The sequence below is a fragment of the Gopherus evgoodei genome, unplaced genomic scaffold, assembly GCF_007399415.2.
Source record: "Gopherus evgoodei ecotype Sinaloan lineage unplaced genomic scaffold, rGopEvg1_v1.p scaffold_81_arrow_ctg1, whole genome shotgun sequence".
NCBI classification, from domain to species: domain Eukaryota; kingdom Metazoa; phylum Chordata; order Testudines; family Testudinidae; genus Gopherus; species Gopherus evgoodei.
In genome coordinates, this window is record NW_022060102.1 from 62601 (window position 1) to 79323 (window position 16723).

At 45.8% G+C, this 16723-nt stretch overlaps 2 non-coding genes across 2 annotated transcripts; both read right to left on the bottom strand.

The window, feature by feature from the left end:
- Positions 1-6283: 6283 nt before the first annotated feature.
- On the bottom strand, positions 6284-6356 carry TRNAG-ACC. The gene has a single exon. It is a non-coding gene; the product is annotated as a tRNA-Gly (tRNA).
- Positions 6357-8815: 2459 nt separating this feature from the next.
- On the bottom strand, positions 8816-8888 carry TRNAK-UUU. Its single transcript has one exon. It is a non-coding gene; the product is annotated as a tRNA-Lys (tRNA).
- Between the last annotated feature and the right edge of the window lie 7835 nt (positions 8889-16723).

Below are 16723 nucleotides of genomic sequence, written 5' to 3' on the forward strand. Positions count from 1 at the left end.
TGCAGCACCATTATCCCTCAGCTTGTCCAGATGAGTGGCCCATTTTTGCCTTTTGCAGTTCGCTCTCTTTTGAGATGAACCTATTTGTCCTTTCTATTGTCCCACAAGTAATTTGAATGTGCCCTTCCTATGAGGAACCAGGGAGCGTCACATTTATACCATTCCTTCTATTGCAAAGTTATTGTTAGAGTCACCAGTGATAGAGATTGTATCATTGACTGTTGTTCTCACCTTGCACTGGGTTGTGCTGAAGAGCAGTTATATTGGGAATTTTTCAAATTAGATGTAAATGAAGAGGAGTAGGGGCAGGAAAAAAGTGTAATTACAGCTTCCGTGACACTGGAAGGAGATAGGGTAACTCAAAGATTCCCTCCTTCCCCTTCACTGCAGAACTGTTACCTTTTGCCTGGGCCATGCAGAGTTTATGTTCATCACATTCTATCCATCCACTTCTCAAAGGGTCATGTGATGAAGCATTCTCTGTTGTCTGTGCTTGCAGATGATGTTTTTACTACTTTAATCCTATATCAGAATCGCTGTGACTGGAGATGAGTGTCAAAAGTCCTGGGAGGGGAATTCAAATGGATCCCAAACAGAGTGTGATCATTTAGAGTTTAAATCCCAGGTTCCACCTATTGTAAAACCAGGGTGTTTTTCCCTTATTATGGGGATGCTAGGATACTAAAAATTTTGTAAATAACATAACTGACTATGGAGACAGGGATGAGGGAAGCAGGTTTGAATGGATCAGAGGACAATGGGGTGGGAGAATCTCTTGTCCCGGTTCTGAATAATCAGATGTAACCTGCTCTGGAATTTTACTTGACACTTTCTTTGTAATATACTCTCTCCCTGTGATGTGGGTTTCTATCTTTTCTGAAAGCTGTTTTTTCACCCAATTGGATATTAGTTCAGTTTGATAGGATGTAGCTCAGATTTATTGAAGAATTTAAGACAATAACCCTTTGCTAAAGTCCTCATTTATGATTTCAGCTTTGCTTTTTCCCCATCCCTCCATGATGACATGGAGAAAGTTAAAGTGCAGTTCTATCAACAGGAGAGAACTCTCTAATTTACTGGAAAACTGAAAGTTGTCTTGTTTTTGTTAGTCATACTGGAAATGATGGCTAATCTTGAAAAGTTAATTTGATTTAATTTACTCTGGTTCCTCAACTGTTGCTACAGCTCTAGTACCCATCAATCCAAAGACTGAGAAAAATGGAGAGTTCCAACCATTGTCCTTTTAGTATCTTATTGTTCCTCTCTCTGTTTTTTGTGCTGGCCTTTCTCTTCTATCATTTTCTGCCTTTGTTTAGTTGGTAACAGTTGGTTTCCATCACTCACCTTTGTTTATTTAAATCTCTATCCGTTGTTAAATAATTTTTTGGCTTGTTCAATAACTGTACTCAAGTGCTGTGTGAGATACAGTAGCAATGGTCCACAGTAAAACTAGTATCTTGGGATACTTCGGGAGGAGAGGATCTGGGATTTCACTGAGTATCTGGTGATCTGGGCTGGACCCCAGAGGTGGATATACTGAAGGAACTCAGGGGTTAGGGTGGCTGCTGTAGCTCAGAGGAGGGTCCTTGAGTTCCAGCAGGCTGGTGCGTTTGGTCACTAACATCCAGCTGCCAAAAGCAAAACTCCCTCTTCCTTGTGGCAGGTGACAGCAAGGAGACTCACAGCCCTCAGTATCCTGAGAAAGGTCACAATGTGTCTATATGTTGATCCACCTGTCAAATTCACACAGGGAAAGCACAAAAGTCTGCCCTATGAAATCATGGAACATGTGCTCTTCGCTCTGTGAAAGCATGTAAAGAATCCAAGCTCTGGAGGACAGGGTTTGGGTCCAGAGTGACCTAGACAAATTGGAGGATTGGGCCAAAAGAAATCTGAGGAGGTTCAACAAGGAGAAGTGCAGAGTCCTGCACTTAGGATGGAAGAATCCTATGCACTGCCATAGACTGGGGACTGACTGAGTGAGGAGGGATTTGATAGCAGCCTTCAACTACCTGAAAGAGCAGCATTGTTGGCTTTCTCCTGGCCACTTTTGCTGGGCTGGGCAGGCATCCTGGAGGCCTTTCTAGAAGAGAATTGGGAACTGAGTTAGAAAAACCAATGTGAAAACCAGAATCTCAGATTTAGACTCATTTATTTATAATATTAAATCTTCAACTCTAGTGTCACAGTCAATACAATTGCTTCAGCCTGATAGTTGCCCAAAGGGAAACTTAACTTCTCTGCAAAGGGAGTGAAGAGAAAACACTTTTCAGAGTCCAAGAGAGACAAGGCGAGTGAGGGTAAGCACTTGTCGAGGACCAACCTCTGTTGGTGAAAGAGACAAGCTTTGGAGCTAACCCAGCACCCTGCTCCTGTTCTGTGTAGCCTGAAAGGTCGTCTCTTTCCTAAACAGCAGTTAGAACATAAGAACAGTCACACTGAGTCAGACCAGTTCATCTAGCCCACTGTCCAGTCTTCTGAAAATGACCAATGTCAGGTGCCCCAGAGGAGTTCTGGGACCTACATGGACCACCACCACCGCAAACAAGGTTAAAAGTCAATGCACATGGGAGAAGCATCTTGTGTTTCATTCCTTATGTGCTAGTCCCATTGTGTTGCCATCTCCTTTTCTTCCTTTCTGTTAAAAGCTTTGGTGTTTTGCACAGAAACATTATTTCCCCAGGAGAGACCCAGGAGTGGTGGCTGCATTCCTATACCAAACAGTCACTAAAAGGGGGCAGACAAAGGCCTTTAGGATGAGGCATCTGTCACTGTCAAAAGACCATCTCCCTCCTGCAGATGACTGGCAGCCTGAATTTGTTCCTTATCCTCCCAGAGTCTGGGGGCTGGAATCAGCACTACCCAGCCCCTCCGTATGTAGCAGGAACAAACACAAACCTGGTCTTTAAAACAAGCTGTCCCCTTCCTTCTCAGGGAAGATTTTTCTGTGAGTGAAGTTGAGTTTCAGTTCCCCTCTCCTGGGGTGGGGCCAGCTCCCAATGAGCTCTGTTTTCACCTTTGCCCCCTTTAAGTCACTCTGGGATCCGAACTCTGCTCTCTGTTGTCAGGCAGCTTCCAGCCCATCCACCTTGCTCATTAATTCCATGGTCACATATCACCCCCTTTGCCAGCACACAGAGCCTGCAGGAAAGCTACTCATATTAGATGCATTGGTGGTATAGTGTTGTGCATAAGTACTATCCAAGTAGTTGATCTGGGTTTGCGTCCCAGCCAGTGCAATAATGACTTTTTGTCTTCTGTCTCCTCGTCTGGAAGTGGTTTAATTTCAGTCACATTGTATTACAATCACATCCATAGAATGAGACAATAAGTGTGTCAAAGTCTATCAGGTCATACAGGATGGAGGCACACAAGGGGCTGGAATGTTTTCATCTGAGAAAGACAGAACACTTGGAAACCTGCATCTCCCATCCCCTGGCCTTCCGTGTTATGATTCCAGCTGTGTGAGCTGTTTGTATGATGTTTCGGCATGATGGGGAAATAAAGTATTGAGTCAGTTTTTGCTCCTGCAGATTCCTTTGCAGTTACAATTATAATGACATGAACAAAAGGAAGGCAAAATAAAAATAATCCCCAAATTGCAGTACAGGTGGGGAAAGAGAAGATCACGGTTAAGCCAAAAACGTCAAAATAAAAATACTAAAAGGGAAAGAGATCAGGTCTGTCGAGATCCCCTTGATATTTGAACTCACATTGTTAGGATCAAAGTTCAGACTTGACACTGGAAAACCTGCAACTACCTGTCTCTCTGAACACCTGTGATCAGCAAGATCGAGTTGGGACACCTGCTCTGCTTCAATCATTTATTGTCTCTCTGTTCTCTCTTTCTTCTCCCCCGCAATTCCTCGTATCCAATGTCTCTGCCTTTCTCCTCTTGCTCCCTCTCCCCCTACCCTTTCCCAGTGGCAGTGACTCACAGGGCTTCTCCCCTGGTAGCTGGTGCTCATTATCAATCAAATAAATCAAAACACTTTCACCTGCAAGTGGATTTAGCCCAGGACCCTCAGAGTCAGCAGCTGTTATACCCCACTGAGCTCTCTGGTCAGGTGTCCTAGCACTGGAAGCCTCCTGTGTAGATTCTAAAATAGGGTTTTTTCAGCAGGGGGCTGAAATATTGGACCGGACATTGTAGCTCCACCCTTATTTTATTGAATTGCTTCAGAACAGCAAGTATAGTAAGTCTCCTAAGTGTCAGGCTCTCTGCCATGGAAACAGCTGCCCCTGCTCTCCAGGAGTATGTGCGTTCCACCCAGCAACGTACAAACCTGCTCCGAGCTGAAGGGGGGTCAGATAGTGATGGTAACACAAATCTTCAGACTATTAACCCAAGTCCCTTCCTTTCTTGAACCCAGGATGTGCCAGTCTCTTGTTAGCCATGGTGTTATCTTCATCTTCAAATACCTCTCATGAACCACCCCGCATGGCTCCCTGTTGAGGCGTTGTACCGTACCTGCCCCTGGCAACTGTCTGGTTTTATACTCCTAGAGCTTTTTCTCTTCAAACCCCTTATCCCAATCTCTGGGCCACCGCTGCATTTCAGAGTTTAGAATTTACTCTCATCACCCTCGTATGGCACTTTCCATGTGAATGAGACAAAGCAATGGGGGAAGCTCTGTGGCTAATGAAAACCAGTGTGTTGGGTGAGGCCTGAACTCATAACCCCAGCAGTGTGCCTCCCTCACTAGCCAGTTGTATCACTGTAAGTGCTTCATAGACAAGCTTGAGAAGTAGGCAGTTACCTGTGTCTGTGATTAACAAAGTTGGTGGCTAATTGAAAGGCTGATGGTTCAAACCCAGGTGAAGATAGAGGTGTTTGGCCTTTTTGTGAAGAGAATCCAGTACATTTTAACAGGCAGGAAAATGCCTCAATTCTGGCCTAGCCTCATTGGGCAAGCATAAGGAGTAATTTCACCAGATGTGTTGGTGGTATAGTGGTGAGCATAACTGCCTTCTGAGCAGTTGACCTAGGTTCAATTCCCAGCCACCACACTGAGGTGCTGTTTTCTCAGCTGGAAACTAGTTTAATTTCCGTCACATTGTATCAATTTATCAATGGAATGAGAGAATCAATGTCCTGCAGGTCATCAAACACCTAATGAAGTAAGAAAGGGGTAGGACTATACTGTGAGCAGGTGGAGTCACCCTGATATTACAATGTTTGGGTTTTTTTTTCCCCTTACTTCCCTCTCCCTTTTAGAGCATTTAAGGTTAGAAGGGACCAGTGTGATCATCTAGTCTGACCTGCTGCACCTTGTGGGCCAAAAGAGCCCACTCACCCACTCCTGTAATAGACCTGGGAGGGGAGGCAGCTCTGTGCTCTGCCCCTACTCCAGGCAGCGCATGGAGGCCCTCTGCCCCCCTCCCACAATGGGTGTGCAGAGATGTGCCAGCAGCACTAAGGTGGCTCCCTGCCCACTCTGCCTCTGTCCCTCCGTGCCACTTCCAGAAGTGTCTGGCATGTCCCAGCATCCCCTGGGGTGGGGGGAGTGTCTCCATGTGCTGCCTCTGCCCCGAGAACCAACTCCACAGCTCCCATTGGCCAGGAACTGCAGCCAATGGGAGCTCTGGGGGCCGTGCATGCAGGTAGCGGCACATGAAGACTCACTGTCCCCGCTGACCTGAGAGCTGCTGTCACAGGGTTGTGTGTACCGGTCACTTTGGGAGTTGCAGTGCCCGGGGTAAGCACCACCCCCTCCTGCACCCCAACACCCGAGCAGAAAGCCCGCACCCCGCACCCAAATTTCCTCCCAGAGCTTTGCTTGTCTTCCTTTCACCCAGAACCATCCTTCCTCTCCTGGGTTGCAAGTAGCCACCCCTGGGAAGCCAAGAGGCAGGCACAGGATCCTACCTCCCAGCAGCCAACTGCACCTCTCCAGACTTTGCAGAATGAATGGTGGCGCTCTACTAACCCCACTTAGCCACACTGAGGCGCTTAGCTTCTGCCCTGCCTTCCTCAGCTCGACTTTCCTCTTTTGCCCCATTCTTGCCTCACTTCCTCCTTTGGCAAATCACACAAAGGAGGCCAGCAGGAAGAGCCGGCCTCCACCAGCAAACCTCTCAGGGCAGAGGAGACCAAGACGCAAGTCTCCAAAAGGTGACTGGCCCAGATCCTCTAGCTTTCCTCTGCTGATGCCAAGGCTCTTTCTCAGCTCATTTCCCCACCCTCTGTCCTGCAGGGGTTGGGTTTATCACAGGTACATGCCAGTGGCAGCAGTAGGAACTTTGCTAGACAGCCAGGGAAGCTGGGAAAACTAAGCAATTTTGTTTCTACCTGGTTTTGGACCAGGAACCTTTGGCGTGGTAGGCAAATGTGATAACCACTACACTACAAAAACTCTCTCAGAGGGCTCTGCTGCTCCCTTCATAAGAGTATAAGAATGGCTATACTGGGTCAGACCGAAGGTCCATCCAGCCCAGTGTCCTGTCTGCCAACAGTGGCCAATGCCGGGTGCCCCAGAGGGCATGAACCTAACAGCCAATGATCAAGTAATCTCTCTCCTGCCATCCATCTCCATCCTCTGACAAACAGAAGCTAGGGACACCATTCCTTACCCATCCTGGCTAATAGCCATTCATGACTTAACCTCCATTAATTTATCTAGTTCTCTTTTAAACCCTCTTATAGTCCTAGCCTTCACAACCTCCTCAGGCAAGGAGTTCAACATGTTGACTGTGCACTGTGTGAAGAACTTCCTTTTATTTGTTTAAAACCTGCTGTGCATTAATTTCATTTGGTGGCCCCTAGTTCTTATATTATGGGAACAAGTAAATAATTTTTCCTTATTCACTTTCTCCTCATCATTCATGATTTTATATACCTTTATCATATCCCCCCTTAGTCTCCTCTTTTCTAAAATGAAAAGTCCTAGTCTCTTTAATCTCTCCTCATATGGGACCCATTCCAAACCCTAATCATTTTAGTTGCCCTTCTCTGAACCTTTTCTAGTGCCAGTATATCTTTTTTGAAATGAGGAGACCACATCTATACGCAGTATTCAAGATGTGGGTGTACCATGGATTTATATAAGGGCAAATATTCTCTGTCTTATTCTCTATCCCTTTTTAAATGATTCCTAACATCCTGTTTGCTTTTTTGACTGCTGCTGAACACTGCATGGTCATCTTCAGAGAACTATCCACGACGACTCCAAGATATCTTTCCTGATTAACCATAACTAAATTAGCCCCCATCATATTGTATGTATAGTTTGGGTTATTTTTCCCAATGTGCATTACTTTACATTTATCCACATTACATCTCATTTGCCATTTTTTTGCTCAATCACTTAGTTTTGTGAGGTCTCTTTGAAAATCTTTCACAGTCTGCGTTGGTCTTAACTATCTTGAGCAGTTTAGTATCATCTGCAAACTTTGCCACCTCACTGTTTACCCCTTTCTCCAGATCATTTATGACTAAGTTGAATAGGATTGGTCCTAGGACTCACCATTGGGGAACACCACTAGTCACCCCTCCTCATTCTGAACACACCGATGGGTGAACCTGGAGAAAGTGATGGCAGCCCTTCGATGGGTCAGCTGGTAGAGCAACGGACTGGAGCTGGAACTCAGGAAGTCATCCTTATGTTGTCCTTCTGACTCCAGCTTGAAGGAGAGCTTCTTTTTCTTCCCCTTGCTGAGAAAGAGCAGGAGAAGAAAGAAAGATCAGGTGAGTCAACTCTTGCTTGGGAGCCACCCACTGAAAATGTAAAAACAAAAAAGTAAAGCCATAAAAGACTTCAAAGCCCACCAGGCCCAACCTCTCTTCTAATATGGCAGAAAAGCCACACATCTCCTGTCTAGGTAGGGACATCCTATTGCCCCACAAGAAGTGGAAGGTCATGTTCAGCCTCAGCAGCACTCGTGGAGCAGGGGGAAATACATGGCTGAGGAAATTCCCTGTAGACGAAAGATAGGTCTTGAGCATCACAGCTTTGTAGGTAATTACAAGGTCCACTTACGCCACCGGCTGAGCCATTCCTCACAGGCCAGCAACTGCTTCTCCCAGTTTGCGTTCCTCACCATGTACCCAACTAAATGCTAGAAGGCCTAGCTCATCAACCTGCCCACTCTTGCAGCCCTCCTCTTCCACCCTGACTGATAGGGAGGAGTATTAAGCCTCCCTCCCTTAGGCCTTTCAGCATTCCTGGGGAACACCAACACCGCCCAAGTGACTTTGGGCCAGTTGGTCACCAATAGGGCTGCCTCCTAGGCCAGGCTGCAGCCCAGCTTCAGGACTCAGAGGAAATGGAGCTCCCATCCCTACCTACAGGACTCCAAGCACGGCCAGCCTTCTGGATCAAACATCCCCTCTTGTGCTCAAGTCACAACAGCTAGCAGGCAAAAGGCAGGCTTTCATATCATTTGAGAGAGCAAGACAGAGCCTTGGAAGACCCAGCAGGATTAGGTCGCACAGGAATTGTCCTCAGATCCTACTGAGACTTCAACTCAGATTGCAGGATTCAAAGTCCTGAGGGCTGCTCTTACACCATGGGACCAATAGGGAACCCCCAGATCTCTGCTGAGTTCTGGTGTGGATGACCCTGCGGGCGCAGCCCTGCATTTGCTCACCAAGTTGGCATGTAACAGTTTGCTGCAACTCCCAGAGGCCTTTCTTAATCCAGACTGAGAGGCCAGTGGCCATGTGAGGAATTTGCCCCTTCCGTCCTAGGCAGTACATGGCCCTTTCTAGGAAAGACCAAGTCCTGGAGGAAAAAAGACTGTTGTGAAATAACATCCTGAAGAGATGCCTTTTTCAGTTGTTGGAGGAGTACCATATGGGGAAATGCTCCTTTTTTATCTGACTGGGGATGTGAACCCTGGACCCTCAGATTAAAAGTCTGATGCTCTACCAACTGAGCTAGCCAGGCTCATAGGAAAAGGGGCAAGTTTGATGCAGAAGAGAAACTAGTCAAGAAAAAGAGGGCAGAAAATTTGCTACTCTTGCTTCTTTAGCAGCCCTAGGCCCATCTTGCTTCTCCATGTGGCACCCAGAGACATTCTTCTTTTTTTAGTTAAATATCAGATCCAGGAGAAAACACAGTTATACAAAGCAAAATAAAATTGACCTGTCTCATGCAGTGCTACATTGACCTCTATTCAGACTGAGCCTAAGGGAGGGCCTTCCTTCCTGATCAAACATGCCCTCTTGTGCGAGTCACAACAGCTAGCAGGCAAGAGACAGGCTACCATGTCATTGGAGAGAGCAAGAGGAAGCTTTGGAAATCCCAGAATAATTAGCTGGCAATGAAAGGACCCCACAATTCTACAGGGGCTTGAACTTTGATTTCAGGATTCACAACTCTGAATACCAGCCCATACACCATGGGACCAGCAGAGGACCTATTAAGTGTATGTGACTTCTGGCATGAAAGACTCTGTGGGGACAATTTTTTCTGTTAGGGAATACCCAGTGGGAACATGCCTTTCTGGCCAGCCCTATATTTGCTCAAAAAATCAGCACACAACACTTTGTTGCAGGCCCAGAGGCCTTTCTTCCTCCAGACTGCAATGCCAGTGGACAGGTGAGGAAGTAGCACTTTCAGTCCCAAGCAGTAAAGAGCCCTTCCTAGGAAAGGCCAAGTGCTGAAAAGGAAAAACTGAAGTCAAAGAGAGTCCTCAAGAGATGCCTTCTGAAAATCTTGGGGAATTGTCCTTTTACGTGACCAGGAACTTGAACCCTGGACCCTCAGATTAAAAGTTTGATGCTCTACCAACTGAGCAAATTTCATGGAAAAAAGAAACTAGTCAGAAAATGAGGGCAGAAAACAATACAGAAAACCTGATGCTTTCACTCTCTTAGCAGTCCTAGCCCCAGCCTGCTCCTCCATCCGGCCCCCTGAGGCCTTATTCTTTTTTCAGTTAAATAGCAAATCCAGGAGAAAACACAGTTATACAAAGCAAAACGAAATCACAAACATAAATGTCATTGGAAATAAAAAAATTAAAAAGGAAAACGCGATTCCCATCACTTTATCATGTCTGGGCCATTCCTATATCGAGAGCACCTGCTAAGGGCCCTGTGTGCTTACGAGAAACCTGGAGAAACTCATACCACAGCCTGAACATGAAACTCAACTGCTCCCAGGTGCTGCAGTAAAACCCTTTCCCTGCTATGACGTTGCACTCCATATGATTTTATTAAAATATGCTAATGAGTGTGAATATAATGTAACTGGAATATGCTTTATGCATGTAAGGTAGCATTACAAAGTTTATAATCGACTGTGTGTGTTCATCGTATGTGTATGAACCGATCATTCTTGTATCTGAAACTAGAAATATGAACAATAACTCTGAGGTCCTGTTGTAATGATGCAAAGTGTGGGCCACTAATAGTGGTTTGGACTCTTGATGGCTCCCATTAACCAGGACAATTGACTGTAGATGGCTCTGTCCTGCACCATCTGTGAGTCAGGCCAGGAAGAATGAAGGCTTGGGGTCTCACAGGACATGTGAGCATGTCACCTGGTACAGGAATCCATCTTAAACCTGGGGCTTTTCCCCAGGAGAGAGACAAAAGATTCCTGCCTTGTACCAAAGTTATATAAGGGGGTAGAACAGAAGAAAGGTGGCTGCAGTCATAAGAAATCCCCTAGCTACCACCTGAGCTGGAACAAGGATTACGCCAGGTGAAAAGATTGGGCCCAGACTAGAAATAAGCCTAGTCTGCAAAAGAAGCTTATTGGAAGATCTCTGAGGGTGAGATTTTATCTGTATTGAGTTTCATATTGTATTAGGTTTAGACTTGCATGTTTTTGATATATTTTGCTCTATGGAGAATACAAACTCTATAGAGAAGGAAAAGTTAATGCCTTAGAAGATTCTGTGTGTGTGTGTGTGTGTGTTAGATGGATGCGAAGGTGTCTAGAAAACACTCTCCTGTAGTCTCTTTTCTCTGATTTCCTTTAGAAAATTTGAAGCAGGGAGCAAAATCCATTGTCTTCTGAGAGTCTTGAACTCAAAGCCTTCAGATTATGAGACTGAGACACTACCAGCTGTGCTAAGAAGGCTGGGAAAAGATTTAGACTCAATGCATATAGAATCTACAGCCGTGACCGAGCCAGGGGTGCACTGGAAGAAGCAGGGGGATATGGTGCCCAGACACCTTTCCTGGCAGCTAATAGATCAATTTTCCCTGACAGTGAACAATCTACTGGAATTCATGGCAGCAGAGGGTGGATATTTCCAAGCTGAGCACCAGCTTCCACATTTCAGAACTTATTCTCCTTTTCCTAGTAGGGTACTTTCCATGTGAATTGGGCAAAACAAGTTGGGGAAGCTACAGGGGTAATAGAAACCAGTATTTAAGGTAAGGCTTGAACTCATAACCCCAGCAGTAGTCCCTTTTGCACTAACCAGTAGCACCACTGCAGTTGCTTCTTAGGCAAAGCTGGGAAGCAGGCAATTATCAGTCTCTGTGGTTCACACCTTTGCCTGGTAATTGAAAGGCTGCTGGTTCATACCTAACTAAAGATGCGACTTTTCAGCCATGAGACTCCAGGATATTTTAACAGGAAGAAAATCTCCTCATTTCTGGTTTAGCCCCATTTGACCCCTTCTGCCTGTCTTCTCCCCCACACCATCTCTTTCCTTCCCCATTGGGGCCATACAGAGAGGAGCCCCAGTCACTGAGAAGTTCCCTTTTCTCCTTCACAGAGGGCTTTAACGCCCCTTATCTCACTCAGGCTCACAACCACCCAGAGTTCAAGAACTGTCCCTGTTCCCATTGGACAGATGAGGGGAGCCTGAGGTCCAGAGAAGGGAAGTGACTTACCCAAGGGCCTACAAAGCAAAGCGGTGGCAGAGCCAGAAAGAAAAGCCACCAGTTCCGACTCCTGTTCTAATGGACAACAAACCCCCCAGAGGCAGGGATAGAGCCCAGGAATCGAGATGGTGGGGAAATGTCATTCAAACTGTTTCTGTCAGAAAATCCCATTCAGACTAAACCAGTTTGTTTCTCGAAATCATAACAAGTGGGATAAAAGTTCTTTGCAAAAATATTTTGTTGCAAAACAAAAGCATCTCCTGTCTGTCACAGTGTGTTAAATTGTCTTGTCGCACACAAAGAGGAGACACTTAGATCTCAAACATTAGATAAGATGCTTCAGTCTGAGCTAAGTCATTGCTGCTCTTAACAATTTCAAAATAAAAACATACAAATCAAATAGACTATTTCAGCTATTCTATTATGTGTTAATCTGCTCTGAGTAAACGTGATAGGACACCTCATATTATGCCCTACTCCTAGTGACACTCTCCAATGGATCCCCATCCTCCACCCACTGTGAGGTAGGTAGGAGCAGATCATTATTATTTCTACTTGAAAGAGGGAGAAGCTAAGGCTGAAAAAGGAGAATTGACTTGTCTTATGTCACACAGCAAGTCAGTGGGAGAGTTGGGAATAGAACCCAAGAGCCCTGATTTTCAAACTAACCATCGGACCTTGAATTTCAGACATTGAATGACCTTAAAGTGCTCTCAGATGAGCTCCAGAACAACATAAGTGCACAGTAATTATTCAGCAAGTATTTGAGGAGAACTGCAATATTAGAGAGAATCATGAACTGCTCAGAGACAACTAATGCAGAGAAGCAGCAAAATTTGTCAAACATAGAACTGGTTCTGACTTATTTCCTTGGTCTTAAAAGAGAACAACAAGGACCTGAGTCTCCTTCCTGTCAATAACCCCCTGCTCAGCCAATCAGGGTAGAACCTGAAGAGAGGAGGCTGAGGGTTCTCACCAGATAGCACAAAGGATGGGCCAGGTCACTGGTGGGGATCATTGCCTGAGCACTATTTCAGTCCCACAGTTTTGGATGGACCTCCCACAGTGGGAGCTGCAGAGCACTCCCCGGCAAAACACACACACACAGACACACACACACACACCCTGGTGTTGGGAGGGGAACAGGAGAAAGGACAAAAGAAGCAAGAGACGAAGAGAAAGGAAAGGAGGCAGGGATGGATGGATGGATGGAGGGATGGAGGGAGGGAGGGAAAGGTGAAACAAAAAGGACAAACCCTAATGTCCCCAGTGATTCGAATGGACAAAATACCAGGTGTGGAATAAAATTCTGCCTCCTTAAGCTCATGTTTTCCATGCCTAGAATTCAACTCTGACCAGATGGATCAGACTGAACAGGTTTCAAACATCCAGGAGGCTCTTACCTTCTAAACAGGGATGGCGGTTTTCTAGTAAAATCATTACAAGGGAAGGAGAAAACTCGAAAGAGGTTCCTCCTGGCACTCACATCCGTGAACCCAAATACTCTGTCAGTCCTCAAGGAGAGACCTGGAGAAGGAGACTTGCTGAAGCAAAGCCACAGGGGTCTCTGAGGTTTCCCTGGCCCCTCGCCCGTGTCCTGCCTGGATGATGTCAGCATCTCTCTGTGAGGTCACCACCTCCCCACCACCTTTGACCAATAGTCTGAGGTGCTGAAAAAGGCCTTTGTGATGTCACTGCCACACCCCTCCCTTGCTGTGCTAATGTCCTGCCCCTGGCCAGGCACTTTCGAGGTTTGAGCTACTCCCTGTGGATCACCCCACTCAAGGAGCGTTCGTTCTAGGAAGCAAGCCGGCTAGACAGGAAAATATCAGATGCTGCTGCCAATGCTACACTCAGTTTTTCAGAAATTAGTCGACTTTATGGCCAGAAGAGACCATTAGAGCTTCTAATCTGACCCCCTGCATATCACAGGCCTCCTGTATGACACAAGAGCTACTTTGGGGCAAACACATTCCAGAAAGGCATCTAGTCTTCATTAAATGACATCAGGAGATGGCAAATCCACCACTTTCCTTGGTAGCCTGTTCCTGTGGTGAATCATCCTCGCTGTTGAATATTTGTGCCTTAGTTGTAATATGAATTTGTCTCTTTTTACCTTCCAACCGTTGGGTCTTGTTATGCCTTTCTCTGCTCAATTAAAAAGCCCTCTAACACCCAATATTTTCTCTCCATTAAGGCCCTTCAACACTTCAGTGAAGTCACCTTTCAATCTTCTTTTGATAAGCTAAACAGACTGAGCTCTTTCAATAGCTCACTAGAAGGCATTTTTCTCCAGCCCTCAGAACATTTGGTGGCTTTTTGCTGCCCCAGCTCCAATTTCACATCATCTTTTTCAACCGAGGACACCAAAACTGGAGGCAGCATTCCAATATCAGTCTCACTGATACCATGTCACCTCCTGTGACATTAATGACTTAATCTGTAACTGTATAGATCACCATTGCGACCACTGTTCTATATTTGCAGCCAATATTGTAGAAAAGTTGCCAGGTAAGGGGTCTGTGAAGAGGTTCTGATTGGCTGATTATAATGATGCTATCTCTAGATGTGTATCATTTTTGTAGTTGACGTTATGAATATTGGTTCTATGCTGTCCATATTTCAAACTCGTGCTCTGCTTCTGGGGAACACTCTAGACAAGTTGGTGTCAGTTCTGCCTAGCCTGCTTGATGGCCCACTAAGGACCATCAGCTATACAATCGACCCATTGAGAGAAGGCAGATACACCTTGTGACTCAGCAAGGTATGCAGGGACCTGCCTGTGGACAGAACTCAAAGGTTTTTCTATGCCACGTGCTGGATAGAGTGTCCTTGGGACAAAGAAAGCAAAGACCACGTGGCAAGAGACTATAAAAGGCTGATGCCTCATCTCCATCTTGTCTTCAGTCCTGCTTCATACCTCTGGAGGGACTTTGCTACAAACAAGCTTCAGCTCTGTACAAAGGACTGAATGCCCCATCCCAGCTGTGGATGGACTCCAGAGACTTGATTTGAACCTGCAGTTTATTCCATCGCTGCTACAGGCCTGAACCAAGAGCTTTGCCATTACTTCATGTGAAGGATTAAAAATCTATTTGCTGTTTATGTAGCAACCTGGTGCATGGATTGTGCCAGCTCTTTTCCAGACTCAAAGTCCAGAGTATGGTCAAGGACCAGAGGCCTAGCAAATAGTGATAAGCTAAGAGAAAGCTGGGGTAAACAGAAAGCCTTGCTTGCTAAGATAGGCCTGGTCAGCAAATTGCCAGGTGTTGGAGCTAAGAACTAAAGAATTGTGTCTTATTCAGAGTTGCAGATTGAACAAAGAATCCCTGTTCCTATTGTGTTTGTTTCTTCTGTAGGGAGACGTTCTTCCCACAGATCCAATCTTGAGTTTATGAAAAGTTGTCACATGTCAGTATAAGATATGTCATCCTTCCACGTCCCTTCCCAGGGACCAATGCCTGCCTTTAGACACACAGAAAATCTTTATTGCCATATACTTTCACTGTTTCTTTGCTTTAACCCCTAGGAATGTACCTGTTGGACAATCAAAGGAGTTGCTCCATTCCTATGGACCCCAAATCAGAATTCAACATAGATATTTTATACTAACAACATTTTATCAATGTATTAATGAAATGTTAACTTGCTAACTTGAGACCATGGGTGGAGACATTATGTAATCTGTTAACTATTGGCTAATGTGCTTATCTTGTCTTGCTGCAAAACCTATCCCGGGGTGTGGAACTGCCTACCCCGTCACTTTCCCCTGCTTGTGGAAAATCTATATATTCTATTGTAATTAATTAATTAACAATGTCTCTGAGCCTAATAAGCAAGGTGACACTCCGCCAGCACTGTGTGTAATAAACTCCTATTTTTGACCTCTACATGGTGTAGATTTGTGTCTTTCTCGGACACCTGCTGAATAAAGAGAAGATTCAGGATCCAGCCTGGCTGAATGTGTGTCCTCTCCTCACAGCTTGGTGATCTTTTGAGGAAATGGAGAAGACTGCCTTTGCCTAGCTGTACATTGCTTGCAAAAGAAACAGGTCTTTTTGGTGACAAGTATTGAAAGGAGGCACTAGACAAATGTGGAGACAGGAAAAATGTCCCCAAACTGAACTGGCATCTGTGGATGCTGAAGTCATAACACAGAGCACTAAACACTATTTGAGAATGGCTGGTTGCAGAAGAGTCTCTAACAAGGCCTCTTCCCCCCAGCAGGGGCCTCTGTATGCGCAGAACTCCTGGTAGCGTGATGGCTGCCGGCAGAGGATAACTCTATTTTGGCATCTCTTTGCCTGTTTTGTGGTCAGCATCTGCAGTGACTGTTAAAAGGTCTCTAGATAGTGATCTTTGGGAAGAGCTGGCTGAAGAGCCTTCCTACTACTACTACCTTCCTACTCAGGAGAGCCTGGCTTGGCCTGCCAGTTCTTCCTTGCTGAACCTAGTGTGTCTGTTGGCTACTTTTTTGTATCTCTTTTCAAAAAAAGAAAAGACTTGTCAGCAGAATCCTTCTAAGTGCTTGTTCAAGACAGAGAGAGCCTTCCTTGCGGCTAAGTATTGGTGTAATAGGGCATGTGGTGCCTCTTGCTGGCCATTCTGGTAATTAGTTCTGGTTCACCGGTGCGCCTTCATCTAGTGGCATCTGGCTGCATCTGTTTTATCATTAGGACCCATGTCGCTCTCAGGACTTCAGTGTCCTCTTATGGACACAGCCCTCTGGCTGTGCCTCACTCAGTTCTCTCCCCACTTCCCAGGGGCAGCTGTTCTCTACCCAGACACTTGCCTCAGTGGTCAGCTGCAGTCCAGGGTGTAGCCACCTTTGTCAGCTGCTATGGAGGCAAAAGTGGTGAACCTCCAACCCTGCATCTGTTTCCCTGGACCATTTCCCCACAGCCCCAGCACTTTCCTCTGCCTTTGTATTAGGGCCTC